General features: G+C 41.8%; 1 protein-coding gene and 1 long non-coding RNA gene across 4 annotated transcripts in view; one reads left to right on the top strand and one right to left on the bottom strand.

Annotated features, from left to right (window-relative positions):
• Positions 1 to 349: 349 nt before the first annotated feature.
• Positions 350 to 12,108, bottom strand: LOC134173219 (uncharacterized). The gene is made up of 2 exons (XR_009968181.1): positions 11,799 to 12,108; positions 350 to 1,791 (listed from the first exon to the last, which is right to left on the bottom strand). It is a non-coding gene; the product is annotated as an uncharacterized LOC134173219 (long non-coding RNA).
• Positions 12,109 to 12,213: 105 nt separating this feature from the next.
• SRBD1 (S1 RNA binding domain 1) overlaps positions 12,214 to 18,044 on the top strand; it is a 124,640-nt gene continuing 118,809 nt past the window's right edge. Inside the window, exons 1-3 of one of the 3 annotated variants that reach the window (XM_062637001.1) lie at positions 12,214 to 12,328; positions 13,497 to 13,607; positions 17,685 to 17,781. The gene's annotated coding sequence lies outside the window, so the exon portion shown is untranslated. The remainder of the gene's footprint in view (positions 12,329 to 13,496; positions 13,608 to 17,684; positions 17,782 to 18,044) is intronic. The other 2 variants (XM_062637002.1, XM_062637003.1) reach the window with 2 other exon arrangements.

Raw genomic sequence — 18,044 nt, 5'->3', positions numbered from 1 at the left:
AAAAGGTTTGTTTGGTTGTTGTTTTCTAAGTAAAGCAGGCACCCCAAAAGAAATGTGTGAGAATTGTCTGCCTCCATCTACTCTATGACAATTATGTCAGTTACTTCTTGTTATCTGAATTGAAATGAACTATTAGTAGTATACTTGTCCTAATGCTGCTCTCATAAAGTCAAATAGGTAACTGATCCAAAGAAATCAAAGGTAGGGCTGCCAAATCCTAACAAATCTGACTTAAGAGAAGTTATATGAATTATTTTTCCCAGGTAGACTCAATGTTAATAAAAATATTTAAATTAGATTAGTTACAGTGCTTCTTTGAAAAAAAAAACAAAACCCAAACATGAAGAAAAAAAATAATTGTGGGTTTATTTTTTACCATAACTGTCAACACAATTTGATGAAAATGTATGTCAGAATTATAAGGGCATAGCATTTTTCTGAAGTGCTACTCATGAAAAACATTTCCCATCCCTAATACTAATATAACTGAAGGAGTCCTTTGGGAGACTGTCAGTATCCATGGTATTAACATCCTGAGTCTGGGGAATCCAGTGTCCTTCACCCATCCTTGAAAAAGCCAAAGAAATTTACTGCCTCTACAGGTCTATATGTGATGCTTTAAACAGTAGCATAGACAAAATACTAATATTTCTATCTTTGATTTGACTGTTCTTGCAGGTACCACAGTCCCCACATCACTTCATTCTTCATAAAATAAATCATTCAAAGTATGTATTTATCCACATCACGTAGCACATCATAGTTTCAGTTTTGTTTTCTCCCATTTATTTGTTTTAATCTGTTTATTTACACTGTCCTTAACATATCTTTATATCCCATTCAAACTCATGAGATTTCTGGTTTATGCTCCAGTTTGTATTAGAATTTTTACACTGGGTTTAGCCTGGGGAGAAATGTAGGCACTTTATTTATTAGGATAAACTTATATTTGTAAATAAAAGGAGCAGTTTCTTTATGTAACTCTTCCTCCGACATATGGAAGTAGCTTACACTTGCTCCAAAACACAGAAAGCTGTGATCTGCACTAAGGAGTCATAAGGAAGAGAGGAAGGAAAGAGGGATAACAATCAGGTTAAAAACTGGTTTTATAATCAGCAAGTATTTGTCATCACTGAAACAGCTATTATCCAGTAAAATCAACGTAGAATTTAATCTATAATTCTAACACATTTTTCCAAGTCTGTGCTGATATATTCATAACTTCACAAAATACTTATTTTGGACAGAAGCTTTTCTAGTTTAGCTTAATCTTTTTACACACAATTTGTGTATCATTCCAAACATTTCTATATCATGTGTGGATTAACAACATAACCTTTTCCAGATGTTTCAGTAGGATATTTTATGCCTGAATACAGAAGCAGAGGACCGAAACATCACCTAGTTTGCTTTGGTGTGGGATTTTTATTTTGTTGTGATCGAAGAAATGCCAAGTCTGGAAAAATTAGGATAATTGTTTCAAAGTTATGAGTTTTAAATGAGGTGTTTTCCTCCAAAAAACTTTGTCTAGGATTTTTTTTCTTCTCACTCTAAAATGACATAAACTAAGAATATCAAACGCACTAAGATATCTAAATGTTAACGTTCTGGTGTCCAGTGATGATGACAAGATCATGAAGCAGAGCTCCCATCGTACTTAAAACCTATTAAAGCTATGGCACTGTACTGAGATGTAATGGATTCAAATACCTAATTTTAATGACCTCTAGTTTGGAAAGATGTCTTCTGCTGATTCAGAAATTCATCCAATGATTGGATCCACGTGAATATCTACCAAGAAAAAAGACAGGCAGAAATGAGTGAGTTCAAATATTTCAGGTCTGGGATTGTTTGAGTAAAACCCACTGAATACTATTTCATCCATTAGGTTATTAATGGGACCGTTCAAGTCCTTCGCTGAAACTTAATACTCTTTACTTTGGGAATACAAGTCTACTGATGAGAGATAGCGTTCAGAAAGGCATTTGAAGTCAGCAAGCTGTGACATGTTGACACTCACCTTTTTCCATAAGGACAGTGCATCAGCATGTGGAATATAAAATATGGATGGTTTTCTTCTCTTTCCTGATTATTAGTAAATTGCACGGAGTGGATGACAATTTATTTATTGCCAGCTGTCTGAAATACCCTTTATAAGGACTTTTTTTTTCTAGCTAAGCCGGGGAATGCTTATTTACCTCAGGAGACAACTTGTAGTTGTATCATAGCCATGAAGCTGTGTAGTGAAGCACATGTTCAGTTTAAGAAGACATCTGCGACTTCAGCAAAGTGCTTCAGAATAAAAAACAACATGTTGTGCACGTACAGTTTTCTGTTCTCCATTTGACATGAGAGAGTTCAGGGAGCTTCAGCGGAAAACAAGGGAGACTAAGCAGCAGCAAGTTACTGCACTGGAAGAGTGCAATTACTGCAATGGAAAGGCACAAATGGTCCATCCTTAGCAGATGAGAAATACCGAATTGATTTACACCGCATGATTAAACATGTTCTGGAATTGTCCCTGCTAGGAATGTTTTCTAGATTTGCCCTTCAAACAGCTGTTCAGCATACCTGCTCATATCCTTCTGCTTTACAAGACAGCTTCACAAAGCTCTCTTGGGAGGGCAAACCACATTTGACTTAATTTTATGGAGGCTCCTTCCAAACTCTACAGGAAACTCGCTCAGTACTTCCTTTAACGGGCCAAACACAGACCCGCATCTCTGTGCTCCTCCTACAACCTTCCAGTTTACTTTTTCTCACAAAGGCACTTCAGGGAGAGGCATTTCTCAAACTGGCAGAAGAGATCTATCTAGGCACACAAAGGGAGAATGATGGGAGTACTCTCTGCTATTGTGTGTATTTACAACTGGGATACTGTTGTGACACCAGGTTACTGCCCATCAACAGCATTTATTACTGTTGTTACAGAAGCAACAGTGCTAAAATATGGGCTGTTCCTTGATGCCATTTTGTTTGATGGCAAAATGAGAACACAAATATCTGCATTTCTGGGGAGAGCTGATGGTGAGTTGCTGCAAAAAGTACTCAAATACAAAGAGACAAAACAACCAAGTTAATACAATTCTGTTTCCCATAATGAATCTTCCTTGTTACTTGCTTTCTTGTCACACTACTGTCAGGTCTAATAACATAGGCATCATCTTCTACTCTGAATTATCTTTAGAGTTTGTCTTGCTGATTTTTTCAGCAGTAAAATCTTCAATCACAGTCTGTCAAAGACACAAAGGAGCATCAGCCTGCTTTTTTGGTTATGACAGATGTATTCCTGCACCACTCCTGTTCATTCAGAATGTTGTAAGGATTTGTGTAGGTTTTTGCCTAAAACAACATACTGGTTGCTCTCATTTATTCTTGTTAGCATAAACTCATGCTGTTGATTTTCACTTTCAGGTTCCTACGCAGCCCATCCCCACTCCGTCTACAATGGCTCTTTCCTAATAACATGTCAACACCTTCTCTGATCACTGACTCTTAGAAGCAGGCAAAACTCCTTTCTTATGTTTTAATTCAAGAAGAGAAGTGTTTTTTTCCATGCTGCCCTCATGCCTAGCAGTTCCCTGGAGACACCTGTCCATCTGCCCACTGTGCTCCAGACTCCAAACTCTACTGTAACACCCACAAATACACACAATACCGGTCTGCTCTTCTTCTACCTACAGCTTGGTAGTATCCTGCTCCATGACAGCAGCTCCCAGTTCTTATGATAATATTAACAGAAGCAACAAGGACTCAATAAGCAAAAGGTCTTTTGTGGGAATAGACTTCTTTCTGAAAAGTCCAGATGCTAAACCAGCTTTGTCTAAATAATGACAGACTAGGAAAGAAGAAAAAGGGACTTTCAAACCCTTACAGTTGTGCCCTCCAACTCCCTCCCAGTAAGAGATATGAAGGATGAACAAGCTTTCTAGTTTTACCAGCAGTAGTAAGCAAAACCCTCACAGTTCATAGGGAGTAAGTCTTCTCCTTCACTAGAAAATGCTAGAAATCACTGTAAACCTACCTTCAAAGGTACTTAACCAGCATCTCTTCCTCTATCAGCATGGTATTCAAGCTATTTAATATCACTTTCCCTTTCAAAGATTGATCACACATTTATTAAGATGCATCACTTCTGATCTGATCTTCCAGCAATTTATCATGCTTTTACTACCTATAACTGTCATTTTAAAGATATTTTTTTTAAGAGTGGGAGTTTCAAAAGAATATTTTCTAAAAACACATCCAAATCCCCATGGTCACCTACAGTCTTTACCGTACATTTATAAATCCTAACTATAAAGTAAGATTAACAAATAATTGCACTGCAGTATATTTGGTGAAATGACTGTACTTTTCTTTACCAGTGAAAGGTGAAGTGGCCAGCTAAAATGAGAACTAAGCAGCTAATGGAAGAACACTTCATTTAGGAATGTGAGGAAGTGTAATATGCCACGCACATCCTAAATTAAGTCTTCTGGTATTGCAGAGCCATGACTGCAAAGTCATTGTGTGTATATGGGCGGGAGTCGGCAAATAGCTGTGATGGAAGCTCAAAGTTTCTCTTTAATCTTGTAATGTGTTCACTGGTATTTTATTTACAGAAGCAATTACTTCTGGCTATATATAGTTAGTTACTGTAATAGTTATCTTACAGGAATAGCAACCAAGTTTTATGTGTCAACATTCTCCATTCACTGGAATCTTTGGAACTTCTTGTGAGAGAATGAATTACCTGCGATGCTGCAGGATAACCAAGACAAACAGAAGCAACCAAACTGGCCATTTTATAGGCCTGCTAGTACAGTTAAAGCCAACGTTGCTGGGTCGCTGTTTCTTAAACCTAACAACACTGCTTTAAATTTAGCAAAGATGAGGCACTACGTACGTTTATGTTACTTTTAAAATGTTGGCCTGGTTACAAAATACTGCGCACACTTCAAACTGAACAGATATTGCAGCTGAGTCTGCAAGACTGACAGTAGTTATTTAAAATAGCGGTTACTAGGATTGCTAGCAGAGACATTTTCAAAGTAGTGCTAACCAAACTGCAGGCTGCCATGCTAGCAAAAGTACTGACACACATTACAACTACAACCACAACCAAAAACCAAGCTCTAACGTCACCCGGTGAAGGCCACACCAGGGGCTAGCAGGATATTCTAGCAATAGTTGTTGGTGGCAGTTGTCACTTCCAGAGGGGCTGGATCTAAGGCGAAAACACATCTCTCCCTGCATGCGTCTTTCTCAGCTCTCATCTAGGATCAGGTTAATCCATCTCCAGCTGCAGCTCTGCGGAAGACAGTGGAATTTCAGACAGGTGACAAAGGCCTTATGGGACTCTCATTTTCATCTTTACATTTGTGTGGATTTGGCCACACACATAAAAACCCTCTTCTGGATTTTAAAGCACCAGCTTGCTTTCGAAGATTGGAAAAGAGAGGAAATGATGACTGAGAAATAAAGAAGTTCTCTAAATGCTAAATTGTATCAGAATATCTAACACTATGACTACATTTTGACTACACATAAAGTTTGTTTCAAAATTATCCACGGATTACTTAGAATTACTTGGTTAGAATTAAATCAAGAATACTTGGTTTAAGTATGCCTGGATGAACTGTCAATGCCAGCAACAGGCAGACAGGGAACATGGCAAAAATCAGATTGTTACTGTCCAGGCACTGACTGGAACTGGTCAGAATCTTTCTGGCAGGAGTTTTCCTGTAAAATTTAAGATTCTTATGCAGCCCCTTTATGTGCTAATACCTGAGTGTATGATAGTCACTGTTTATCCCCACATGCCATTTTAGGAAATGTTATTAGTAGCCCATTTTCACAATAAGGAACCGAGGAACAGAAAGAGTCCCTCACTGAAGGTCACACAGGACAGCTGTAGCAGAGGAGGAAATTGAGTCTGAGATTCAGATTAATGTTCCCTAGACCAAAGCCCTTTTCATAGCTTGCTGAAAGCATCTGATCAATTTGTAAGCACTTAAGCTGCTATTCGAACAGACAGGAATAATGGAACACATTTCAAGGCCCCTTCACTTGCCAGCATCATCTCCTGTTTTCAGAAGTGATGGATTTAGTCCCTCTGTAACAAGACACGCGGCCTCATGGCTATTGAAGGTCCTTACCCAGGTGCTTCTGCAGAGCCAGCAGAGGAAACTGGAGACTCTGATTTGCCTCTGAGGCATCCTAGTCCCACATGGAGAGAACTGACAAGCAAATATATATCTATATATATAGGGTAAAATAAAGAGGGTAAATGCTTTTATATGGATAACAGTACAGGAATAACGGGGGTTGTTAGTTCAATGGATGACCACTTTAATTCTGATTCTCCCAAATGTGACTTTTCCCAAAAAACCCTGCAGCCTAGAAAACAGTTTACTATAATCTTGAGCATACTTATTTACAAAAATCAGACCTGACCTCAACAGAAGCAGAGCTGTCCTCTAGCCATCTTTAAACCACAATTTGCTTCTGATTCTAAAGAGATATTCTCTTCTGAAATAAATTCATGCAGTAACTCAGGAACAATAGCCTATACTGGAGCCTAAAAATCCCTTAGTATTCCTTATCTTCCTTCCAAGATTTAGTTCCTTTTCCATTCCCTTAGGTATACAGACTGGACATATTAGCATGTAACGCAGCTTCAGGAGTAATCCTGCAAAACAGTTGCTGGATCAATAGGGAGAACAGTCACACTATCTTCTCTACAGCTGTACAGTTAATGGATCCACTGGAATACCAATGGATTTTGAAGATGCAGGATATGGTTCTCTACCTTTGCTGAAGGCACATAATTTGTCTTTGCTGTCATCCTTCACAACAGGAAAACAAAAAGGCTGTGAGGATAAATACCTGTGCTTTGTGGAGCAACTCAGAAGCAACTCAAACACACTCTGACAATAGATATTTCATGCTATATGTGCATAGGGACTACACGTCATATGGACCATGCACCCTGCACCATCCACACACAAAGAAGAGCTGCTGTAAATGCATACAGAGCAATTACACAGCAATGGCCAGTAGATTCAGTAGGTGTTGGACTAAGAAAGTTGGTTGCAGTGTCTTCCTCAAAGTGTAACTTGGGATCTGAGCATAGAGGACCCTCATTCTGAGAAGGCGTCATGACAGATGCTGTAAAGACTGTGGGGCATTTAAAATCTGCAAGGGTGGAGGTCACATCAGTATTCTGGGTAGGCAGTGCATAGGCTAAAGGTAAGGTCTAACTATATGACCAAAGTGATAAGCTTGTAGTAGTGGCAACAGTAACAGTGACACGGAGCTTCCATTACAAGCACCTACTACCACACAAAATAAAAATATCAGTGCTTTGTCCAGCTGACAAGTAAAAACATGAATACAGTGCAAACTATTTCCTGATAGATCTCTGCTTCTACTGATTAACATTTCTATCAGTCCCAAATCAAATGGTTACTTAATACAAACCACCCATGTCACTGCTGGGCACACAACAGTGTTTAGGAGTCAGAGGCACAGATGAGGATGCCATCACATTGTATTTTTGTACAAACACAGCCAGTGAGATGGTCTCTTCCTCAAGACCTTTCAGTATAAATATAAGGCAGGAAGAAACAGAAGAAAACAAAACCAGATGGGTATTACAAAAGCACTTTGAGAGTATATTGGCAAGACAGACGCGTTCTTTTAGGCCCTGTAGACAAAAAGAAATTGAGGAGGTTTTGAAGCAGGGTGCTTTTTTTGGCAGATGCTCTTATGTCTGCATTGTTTGCAAAAGGCCTTTGCTAATTAATTGGGAAATTACTGATTTTATTTCTGCAAGGCCACGCAGACAGGTGCAGATAGATAAAAGCAAGCTCTGCTCACGCTCTGAGCTGCCCAGACATAAGCTAGCTTCCGTCTGGAAGATGTAGAGTCACATTAATGTGGCACCATGCCCAAACTAACATACCCTGCCTCTCAGGAGTGCTCATTAGCTTAGATTCATGCAGTTATCTTAGTTCTGGAGTGGGTCTTTTTGGTATCTGACAAGCTAAGGGCAATGGCAGGGTCTTTCTGGCCTCCTTTGTGTACGTATACCTTTATGTCACTACATGTTGTAACCTTTTGTTGAGAAATGGACTGTTAAAAATCACCAGTTCTCTTCTCCCAGTTGACCTCCTAAGGAAACGTTTGTCAGTCTGCCAAAATGATAAAAAAGCCACATTAACATCTCATGGTTCAGCTCATACCATCATGTAAGCACAGCAATGGCTGCAGGAGAAGCTAATGCACGAGCTGCCAAAGCACTGAGGTAGGAAACAGGAGTATGGATTACATTGTTTATGAAGGCTGAGTACTGACCATACAGCCCTCAGCATGTTCCCGCAATGTGGCCAAGAACCAGGTTGCACTCTCATACCAGAAGTAATCCAGCATCTGCCTACAATGGAAAATTTGGGGGAACACTGTGATGGACTGGATTTCTTCCAGGTCTGAAGGGGGAGAGAGGAAGACCCCCTGGCTCCCCTCTCTTTCTGACATTTCAGGTAGCACAAGTTTTCCAGCTCCCAGAAAAAGAGAAAGACATGCAGGTATGATGAATTTCTTGCCACTGACCACTGTTAGGATTCATAACCCATCACCCTACAATAAAACGACAAATTTGACTGGTTGTATATTGAACTGTGGCTACTGTGGAAAAGATACAGGATTCCGTCCCCACTGGTAATACAGGATATGGGACAACTGCGCTCAATTTAGCTTTTATTTTCTATCAGACATAGGAAATTGCACTCAGCCATAGGAGAATGCTGCCGAGACTGCAACATGAAGGACTCAGACAGGGGGGAAAGGACAACACAGGTTGCTCTTCAGATTTTAATTCTGCCTCCTTGTGTTTATTTCTCTATGCTAGTTTCAATTTTCCATGCGAAGCCTCCATTTACCAGTAAATATTTGCACAAAGGGCAGTATAAAGATTACATAAGGAGCTCTAATTGTGGTGTTCTGCTTGGCTTTGCAGCCTAAATAATACTTTTTAAATACAGCTTTAAAAAAACATATCAGGCATATACAATTGTATGATAACATTTATACTAATATACAGATCAGAGATTTTACCATAGTTACGCCTGGAGTGTCTTTTGTGAGCAACTATATGCTTTTTTTGTCCAGCCTGCAGACTGCTACAACAGCTGAAGCAGCATAAAGCTGCAGCTCATGCAGTCCCTGTTAGCAGGGCCAATTAGTTCAGGTTAAGTGCTGCACTAGCTACAGCTAGACAGCTTTTGGCCATTGCAGAGCACAGGTGGATCTTTTGCTTGTAAAAGAGCACATACACATATCTTGTGCTGAAGAATTTCCAAGCACAAGCTTGAGAAAGCATTCTATTCAGGGCAATACTGGAATAGGCTGACACTTAAGTCCTTCTGAAACCAGAGGGTAATCTGTGTTTAAACTTAGTCCTGTGCTTTAATCTGCTCTTTTACTGTTTTGCTATCCTGAATAGAGATAAACGTAAGCACGTGCTTTCCTGAGTGGAGCTCTAAAAACATTACCATGCAGCAGTTCAGACAAAGATTTATTGGTGTCAAGTCTAGCCCCTATCAAAGAACAATAACACATAGAACGAGCATTCCATCTGGGAAATGAAAAGCTGTTTCACTTTGTAACTATAATGCACTGCATTAGAAAGTAAATCCTACACAGGTAAGAGAGGAAAAAAGCCTTCTGTGATTAATTGTATTGAAAATTATCCACATGACAGAGTTTCAGATTTTATATACTCGATTTTACGATGGTTGGCTCTTTTGAACTGAACTCTAAAATAATTGGCCAAATGCCCTTTTAAAGGTTTAGAGAAACGTCAGTCTTAATCTTTTGCAGCAGGGGTCACTATAAACAAATCTAAAGAAACCTGCCAGCATAGAATACATATGCCAGGACAATAAGATCACTTATTATAGATAAGGAATGGTGTTACCGTAAGCAAGCAATAGAAAAAAAAATATAAAACCACCAACATTTTTATATTGGTAATTTCTTCAAAATCAGTTGTTCTGGCTTAGCCCATCCTTACAAGAACACTAACCTATTTTTAAACTATTAATAGAAGAGAAATAAAGTTGACTCCACGATATGCACTTAGCCTTGGGAATTTTAATGCAGTGCATCAAAGGAGTCAGATGACACAGGCGGTATTTTTATGTTCTGCACAAAGTTTCTCTGAAAGTATTACAAAATATAATCAGACCAAGTATTCAAATATGATTTTAGAGCTATTTATAGTCACAATCTTCTGTTCTTATAGTGCACCAAGTTCTATATTTAAAGACTGCTTTCACATTGGCATAAGAGCAGCATCTGATCTGAAATATAAAATCTCCAGAACCTCACCTATTGTAAATGACAATGTTTCAGATGAAAAATTGTCTGAGGTTCTAACATGATTTCAATTGTATTACACCAGCTGGTTAAATTACAATAGCTCAGTCTTAACAATGGATTTCCCTGGTATTAGACTAAACTAGTATGCTCTTACTAGGACAAAATTCCAAGTGAACCAGCTCTGAGCCTGGAAGCTCTATTACCTTTAAATATGTGAACAGTCATACTGAGGTCTGTGAGTCAGATCCTCAACTTGTGTAAATCACAGGCCCTATTTAAGTCAACAGAGCTATGACAGTTTATATCAGCTGAAGGTTTGGCACCAGAGATACAAACCCTTGCATAAAGACAAGTATGTGCATAAGTCTCTCTCTGGGCCCCTGAAAGCTATAGAGGTCAGTAAACTTCATGAAAAGAGAGAAACTGCATTGTGTTTAAAGCCATTCATTCCGGACTGCTAAACACACATTTATTATAAAGTCAAGATGAAAAATTATGAATTATTTAAGTTTATTACACCTTAGTAACATTTAAGACGTTGCCATTCCAAGGCTGGAGGACAGCTGGCTGGTAGTTATGACCACAAGTTACAAATATTTATGATACAAAGCAGAAGACCTTTTAGGGTAATGGACGCTCAAAAGCAGCTTTAATGTAACAGCCCACTTGCTCCATTCTTCTAGTGATGGCTCCAGAAACCAGCACCCATTAAACTTTAAGCATGAGATGGATTTCACTGGATCCTTGCTGAACATTTACTTAGTAGATACAGATAAAAAAGGAATAGATGTAGAGATTGCAGGGAAGCACAACGTTATATGAAACGAACATGGGTGACAGACACTCGGGACAGTTCTTCCAGCACTACAGTACAAATGTTTGTATAGTTTGCACGGGTAAAGGAACACTAACATCCTATGTATTATGCTCTTACCTACTCAGTGGGCTGAGAGAAAGGGCATGTATTTGTGTCTTCTATGGTCACATTTGGTAGTGTGTTTCACACAGTGATGATTTTTGCTTCCCAACACCCCTGTTTAAAATAACTAACCTTATTTCCCAGTGGGTTTTGGCTAGCAAAACCAGTAATGTTCCTGATGTTCCTAACACCTTTCAAACTCCCATCAGCCAATAATGGAGCGTAGGCATTTTGCATGTCCACTCATTGTCCTCTGGAGTGAAAGGTGGCTGACCCTCTCGCACTGTGACAGAGGCGGGGACCCTGCCCCACAGCTCTCACACCGTCACCTTGCCCAACACGACGGGGAAAGCCCATACCCACCGACACGAGGGAACAGGGCAGCCGATAACCACGACCTGACACCGCCATCGCGTTGCACCTGAGCAGCCTGGAGGCCACGTTAGGCCCTGCTGGGCCTCCCGGGGGAATCCTGCAACCCAAAGAGGCAGGGAGAGGGGAGACCCGGCCTTACCCAGGTCTGATGAGGCGCGGGGAGAGACGACACACCCGCACGGGCGGGCCGGCTTCCACCCTGCCCGGCACAGGCACAGAAACCGGCTTCCTTGTGCCCCAGCGGTGCCGCTCCGCTCCTCCTCTCCCCGCTCCCCTCAGGGTCACAGCTCGGACCCGGGCTGGGGCCAGATCCGCGCCCGCCGCTGCAGCGCCACCTGGCGGCCGCACGTCCACCCGAGCCCCGCCGGCAGCGGGAGGGCAGCGCGGCACGATCCCCGTCCCCCGCGGACAACCCGACCCCTCGGGGAGCACTCAGCACCACCTTCGCTTCTGCCGCTCCCCTCGGTACAGCGGGACCACGGTGGGGCCGTGGGGCAGACGGGGCCGGGCAGAGGGCGGGGCCTCCGCCGCTCCCGCCCCCCTCCGGTGCCCGCTTCCTGCGGCGCGGCACCGCTGCCGCTTCCTGCTCCTCCCCGCGGCGCGTCGGGCGGGAGCCTCCGCCATGGCTGCTCTGGCGGCCCTTTCAAACGCGGCAGCCGGCACCAGCGGGTAACGTCGGGGGAGCCTCCCTTGCCTCCCGTCCTGAGGGTGCGGGTGAGGCCGGGCGGGCAGTGGCCTGCGGGGCTGCGCTGTCCCGGGCGCTCTCCGTGCCGTGTCGCGCCGGCAGGAGAGGGGTTTGTGTTGTCTCCGTTGTTCAGGTGGAAACGAGATGCTTTATTCCCGGCTCTCCGTTTCTGCCCCTTGCCTGTTCCCCAGCTGGGGGTGGAAGGGCTGCTCGGGGCTTCTCTCGCCGTGAAGCTGTGCCCGGGGTCCCGCTGTGTGGGAGCGGCGGGGTGCGGGTGGGCGGGACGGCGGCACCCACCGGGCTGGGGATGAGCGGGGGGCGGCCGGGGTCCCGGAGCCGCTGGGCTGCTTCCTATGGCCCTGCCTGTCCCGGAGCAGGATGGGCCTTGTGAAGGGGATTGTTCTCGTGGTGCTGCCCGGGAACTGGTGCCCTTCCCAGGCAAGGAGGGTGAGATGGAGCTGAAATAGTTCCTCTTGAATGCTGTCAACAGATCTCGGGAAAGTAGGATGTTGTCTGGGGAAGAATAGGGCTTCCAAGTGTGTAAAGTGTATTTAGAGTTACGTCACGTTTCTGGACTAAAAGGCAGTGATTTCGATGGCAGTGAGTCACCAAGCAGCAGTGCTTTATTGTCAACTCCCCTTGTGCCTGTAGGACTCTAGAAGTGAGTGTTATTGGTGTGATAAACTGTTGTCACCAGACGTGCATCTTCTGCATCCTTCAGGAGCAATGACATCGCACTTAATTAAGCTGTCCCCCAGGTTTTGGATAATGTCTGTTTTCATAGATAGTTTGAGATAAGTGAATTGAATAATGCATGGAAAGTGTTGCTCCCCCCCCCCCCATTCCTGCACACACCTTTTCTGCTTATGGCAGGCTGCTGTTGTCCTTTTCCTTAGTAGGATCAGAGGAAACAAGCTTGGAGGAGAGTGCATGTTTCAAAAGGCATGCCCCTGGTGGTTTGCGTTTTTGGGGGTACTTCTGTAAGAAGCAGCAGTAGGTGATACTCTTGCCAGTCTTACACCTTTTTCTTCCTGGTTAGCGTTGGGGACTGTTTTGCTGTATGTGTGTACCCTCTATGTCTCTCTCTTTCTGGCTGTAGTTTTCCAGTTAGCGCTGGAGTCTTCTGATTTGTATCTGCAACTCCTTTCTCAGGCAGTCCTGACTGGCTTTGTGCAGGAAAAGTCCTTGGGAATCCACTGTTCCAGCTTCTCTGAGCAAAAGCGTCTGGGAGTTTTCCAAGGTTTTAACCTTCAGAGAATTACAGTAAGTTGGATTTATATTCTGAAATACAACTTAATTTTTACAGATGAATAAAACACCTGGAGTGATAGAATAATTTCCATAAAGTTCCCTACCATTGGTCTGCATAGTGTTTTTTCCTCTTTGCTGCTGACAGTGTGCTCACATCTTGATTTCTTCTTAGGATGTTATTCTAACATGCAATGGAAGCGTCTTAAAATGACAAAATCAAACCTACATGTAATTATTGAAGTGGGTCATTCTGCTGCTACTAATAACGGTCTGAAATTCACTTGTCATATAGGTTTCCTAGTGCTTTTTATGTCCTGCCCCAGATGCTTGGTGTTATAATAAATGGTCGTTTGGCTGCTGCTGTTTGATTTAAGAAGAAACTACAATACAAATTTCTGTTATCCTTTATTCATGCTAGAAAAGAAGAGGCAGCAAAGCAGAGTTTGAGGAGCTTCCTGCATAGACAGATTTCCTTTCTAGAAGGGACAAGATGCTTTAGATTATCTGGAAAAGAGCTTCAGGAGTTTCTGTGTCCTTTTCTGCTAGAGAGGGGTCGAGGTTTTTTTTTCAGTTACTGAAATGAAATTAATTTCCAGGTATATGTGTGGTGGACTTGTGTTTGTTTGGGTCTGCATTGTGGTTTGGGTTTGTGAGTTTGGTTATTTTAAATCCTGTGTCTTCAGGTAGAAGAATCAATTTGGTTAAGTTGTAAGGTACAGTAGACTTTGGTGATATTCAGATCTATATTTCTTTAGTTATGAGGGATCTATGTGACTCACTGTAGTAAGGTTATAAGATTTAAATTAGCCTGATTTTAATGAGTAGCTGACAGGCAGGGAGAAGTGTGCTATTTACGGGCATCGGGATAGCTGTAGTGCCTTGTGGAGCCCTGCATTGGAGGCGGAGAATAGAAGTGGTGGGAACAAAAGAGCTGGCACAAAACTGATGCCAAACTATTTGGAGACTACACCTGGGAGATATATTTGTCTACAATAGCAATTGTTTCAATGGTTTCAGCTCTTCTTTACTGGACAGCATAATAGCTCTGCAAAGTTCTCGTTCATATTGAAGTGGGAAGCCCTTTTGAAGAATATGCTGTGACTAGTTTGGGTTTTGTGGAGAAGCAAGGCTTTAGTGATTACTGAGTGTGTGAAGCAAAGAGAATTCAGGTGTTTCAAGCAATGATGTTTCATGCTGCCTGCTGTCATTTGGGAGATGGAGAAGTGGAAGAGTTCTGACTCCCTTAGTGGATCAGGGGTCTAGTGTGGAGTTTCAGCATTAAGGTTTTAGCCTGTGGCACAGAAGCAAAAAATCATATATGGACAGATTTGAAATGACACAGGAGTTAGGAGCTTTAAGTATGTGTGCAAGCCCAAAGTTCCCAGAACTTGGCACATGTTGCCTGGCATGGAAGTAAAATACTGTTGGTGAGGTGATTAAGAACTCTTTTTCTCAAAGAACAATTTTTTTATTTATTTTTTTAATTAAAGCAAAGTTTCCAACAATGTACATAGAATAAGAAAAAAAAATGTTAGTAGATGTTACTTTGAAGTTTGCTGACCTCGGGTGTGGGGAGAGCTGCTAGAACAGAGCTTGCAGGAGTTCAGCATGCCAGTTGTCAAGCCAGGGAAATCCTGCATAGGGTGACTGGATAACCCATGCACATCACTGAATGCTGCATGTGTTCTTCCTTCAGGTGATAAGTACAGGAAATGCCAAGCACTGTGAACGTGTGCAGTAAGGTTTAGCACTACTGAACACAGATATAGGAAGGCAAAAATTTTGCTCTGATCTGATCTGTATAAATGAGATACTCTTAATTTTTCAGCTTTATAATTGGCTCTTCTACAGCTGTGGGACTTTTCTGGATTTGGGAAGGGGACACACAGCTGTGCCAAGCATAGTTTCTTTCCTTAATGTAGAAACCAGCTCTCACTTTGAGTCTGATTACCTGGAGGTGACAGAGAAGGAAGAGGTAAAGGCAGTTTTCCCACTGAGGCCACTTTATCTGGAAAATATAATCAGAAATAAGTGGCCATCTTCATGCCATCTTGATCCCAGCATGCTGTGGGAGGGTGAATAAAAGCTCTTCCGAGCTCCCTAAACACTTGAGGCAGGAGACACCGGGAGCCATATCTCTGTAGAAGCAGAGCACAATGGTAAGGCTAGATCAGAGGTCAGTGTGCTTGTTTGATTGCATTGCCATGAAGTCAGTGCAGCCAGCATTGTAGATGCCCCATGTGGATCATCACTGTATTTGCTCGTTTCTTGAGTTTTTCTGCCTCTTCAGGAACTGTCTCTAAGCTTTTTACAAAAGATGTGTAATAGTTATTCATCATCATCATCATTGGCATTTAGACTCCTTGCTTTTCCATGCTCTTCCCTGCCACCCCCTCTGCAGTGAATCATAGGAGGACTGTTACTCTTAGTCATTAGCTGTAGGTGTTAGCATACTCTAGTGCAGGCAGCTCAGGAGGAAAATTTAGCAGACAACTGTCTGGCAATTTGGAACAAAATCAGAAGTATTCTTGTGGATTAGAATAAACCCCCCCCAGTGATTCTTTAGAAACAAAATGAGTACATGTAGCAACTGTCAAATTCTTTCTCTACAAATACAAAGTGCAGTTAGTTCATTGTATACATTATTAGAAGGGGAGGTGGTTATAACTTGGCCCCACCTCACAGTGATGCCCTATGTTTGATATTCATCTCATAAATGTCTTTTTGTATTGGGCTTTTATTTTGAGCTGTAGAACTCCAGTTTGGCTTCTGACCATGCCTCATCTGTTTGTGGAGGGTTCTTCTGAAATGAGTTTTGTGTTTAAAATTCACATCTTGCCTCAGTTGAAATTAACTTTAGGTGCAGGTACAGAAGCCTTTAGGAACAAAGTTACTACTTTTCCAAGAAAAATTAGTAGTTTAATAATATAATTAAAGTTGGAGTTTGTATATCTGAGGCCAGTCTCAGCTCACTATGTGCTTGTAATAACTGACACAATATTGATGAATGGGACAGAGGACAGATTCTGTGCTGATCTTACCGTCTTTGATGTTTGATACTTCTCCAGCTTTCTGAAGAACTCCAACAAACACTTAAAAGATGATCTGATGATTTTTTGAAGTGGAAAAATCCAAGAAATCAAAAGGAAAAAACAACACCCAAACACTGAATTAGCCCATAAAGACTCAGCCTTATTACATACTACTTTCTATGCTATTTCATGCTTTCCTATGCCACTGCTAGATTTGCTATATGGTGATTCTGTTTAATTCAGTGCATTGTATGAAGACAAGTAGACTTGGACTGGAGGATGTAGACCAAATATTAACCTGTTCATGAAGAATGTGGAAAATGTCTGGTTTCCTAAATCAGGGAGTTCATTTCCTATTCTCATGCTGATAAGAAGAGTTAAATCAGTCACCAGAGCTGGATGGCAGGAAGTACAATTAACTTCATAGAATAAGCTTTACTCTTGCTGTAATCTTACTTAATGTAACAATACAAATTCTGAGATGTTTTGAGACCCTGCCCTTGGCCACTTGAGGTGAGAGGGAAATATTAGCAGAAAAAAGACCTTCTAGACGAGGCTTTCTTTTTACCTGGGCTTTTGGGTAAGTCCCAAAGCTATCACAGAGATATGCTGAGTGCAGGGAAGTATAGAGAATTAAGACTTTGGGTGAGAGAACATGTTTGTTGGCTTTTTCTTCTTCCTTGATGTGATTCAATGGATAGCCATAAAAAAGCTTGTTAAGAGTGAATGGAATACTGAAGAATACCCACCTAGCTGGATTAGCTGAAGAAATATGTCTGCTAATGATATTGTAAGCTAGATGCCTAGTTTCAGATGTGGAACCCAATGTATGAAGAGTGTGCCAGTGCCTGCAAAAAATGGATCGGAGATCCATCTGGCTTAGGTATTACCTAATTCTGGAAATCTTGATGTTGGGAACGTGAATGATGTTTTTGTTTCTCCCATTCACAGAATGGAGAAACAGATAAAGTACAATATCAAATGGAAACCTTATTTTCATGCCTCTGAGGTAATGGCAATAATGAATTAATTCAGGACTGTGATAATGACCATTCAGGTATAAAGAGCAAAGGAAAACGGAGAAGCAGAGTGGCTGGGTGAAGTTGAAGTTGTCTCAGAACTGAGAGTGAAGAGTCAGCTGGGAAGCTAGGAAGGTGAGTAGTATTTTTCATGCTCTGTGAAGATTTCTCTTTTCCTGTGGTAGATGTGTGTTCTAACCAGTCACATAATGGGCTTTCAGTCAGTGGAACAGCACAGCAATGCTGACCTGTTACTGCCCATCACAGTTGCTACATGGCAGTGTATGATGTGGGCTTCAGTAGTCTTCCTTCCACTGGGGTGCTGAAAATTGTCACTTAAATTTTGGGACTGCCTTACAAGGAAAACTGGCTGAGAGCCATTTGTAGCAATAGTTAGG

The sequence above is a fragment of the Pezoporus occidentalis genome, unplaced genomic scaffold, assembly GCF_034315485.1.
Source record: "Pezoporus occidentalis ecotype Australia unplaced genomic scaffold, CSIRO_AGI_Poc_V1 ctg50, whole genome shotgun sequence".
Taxonomy (NCBI): Eukaryota; Metazoa; Chordata; class Aves; order Psittaciformes; family Psittacidae; genus Pezoporus; species Pezoporus occidentalis.
This window is presented reverse-complemented; position numbering and strand designations above follow the sequence as displayed.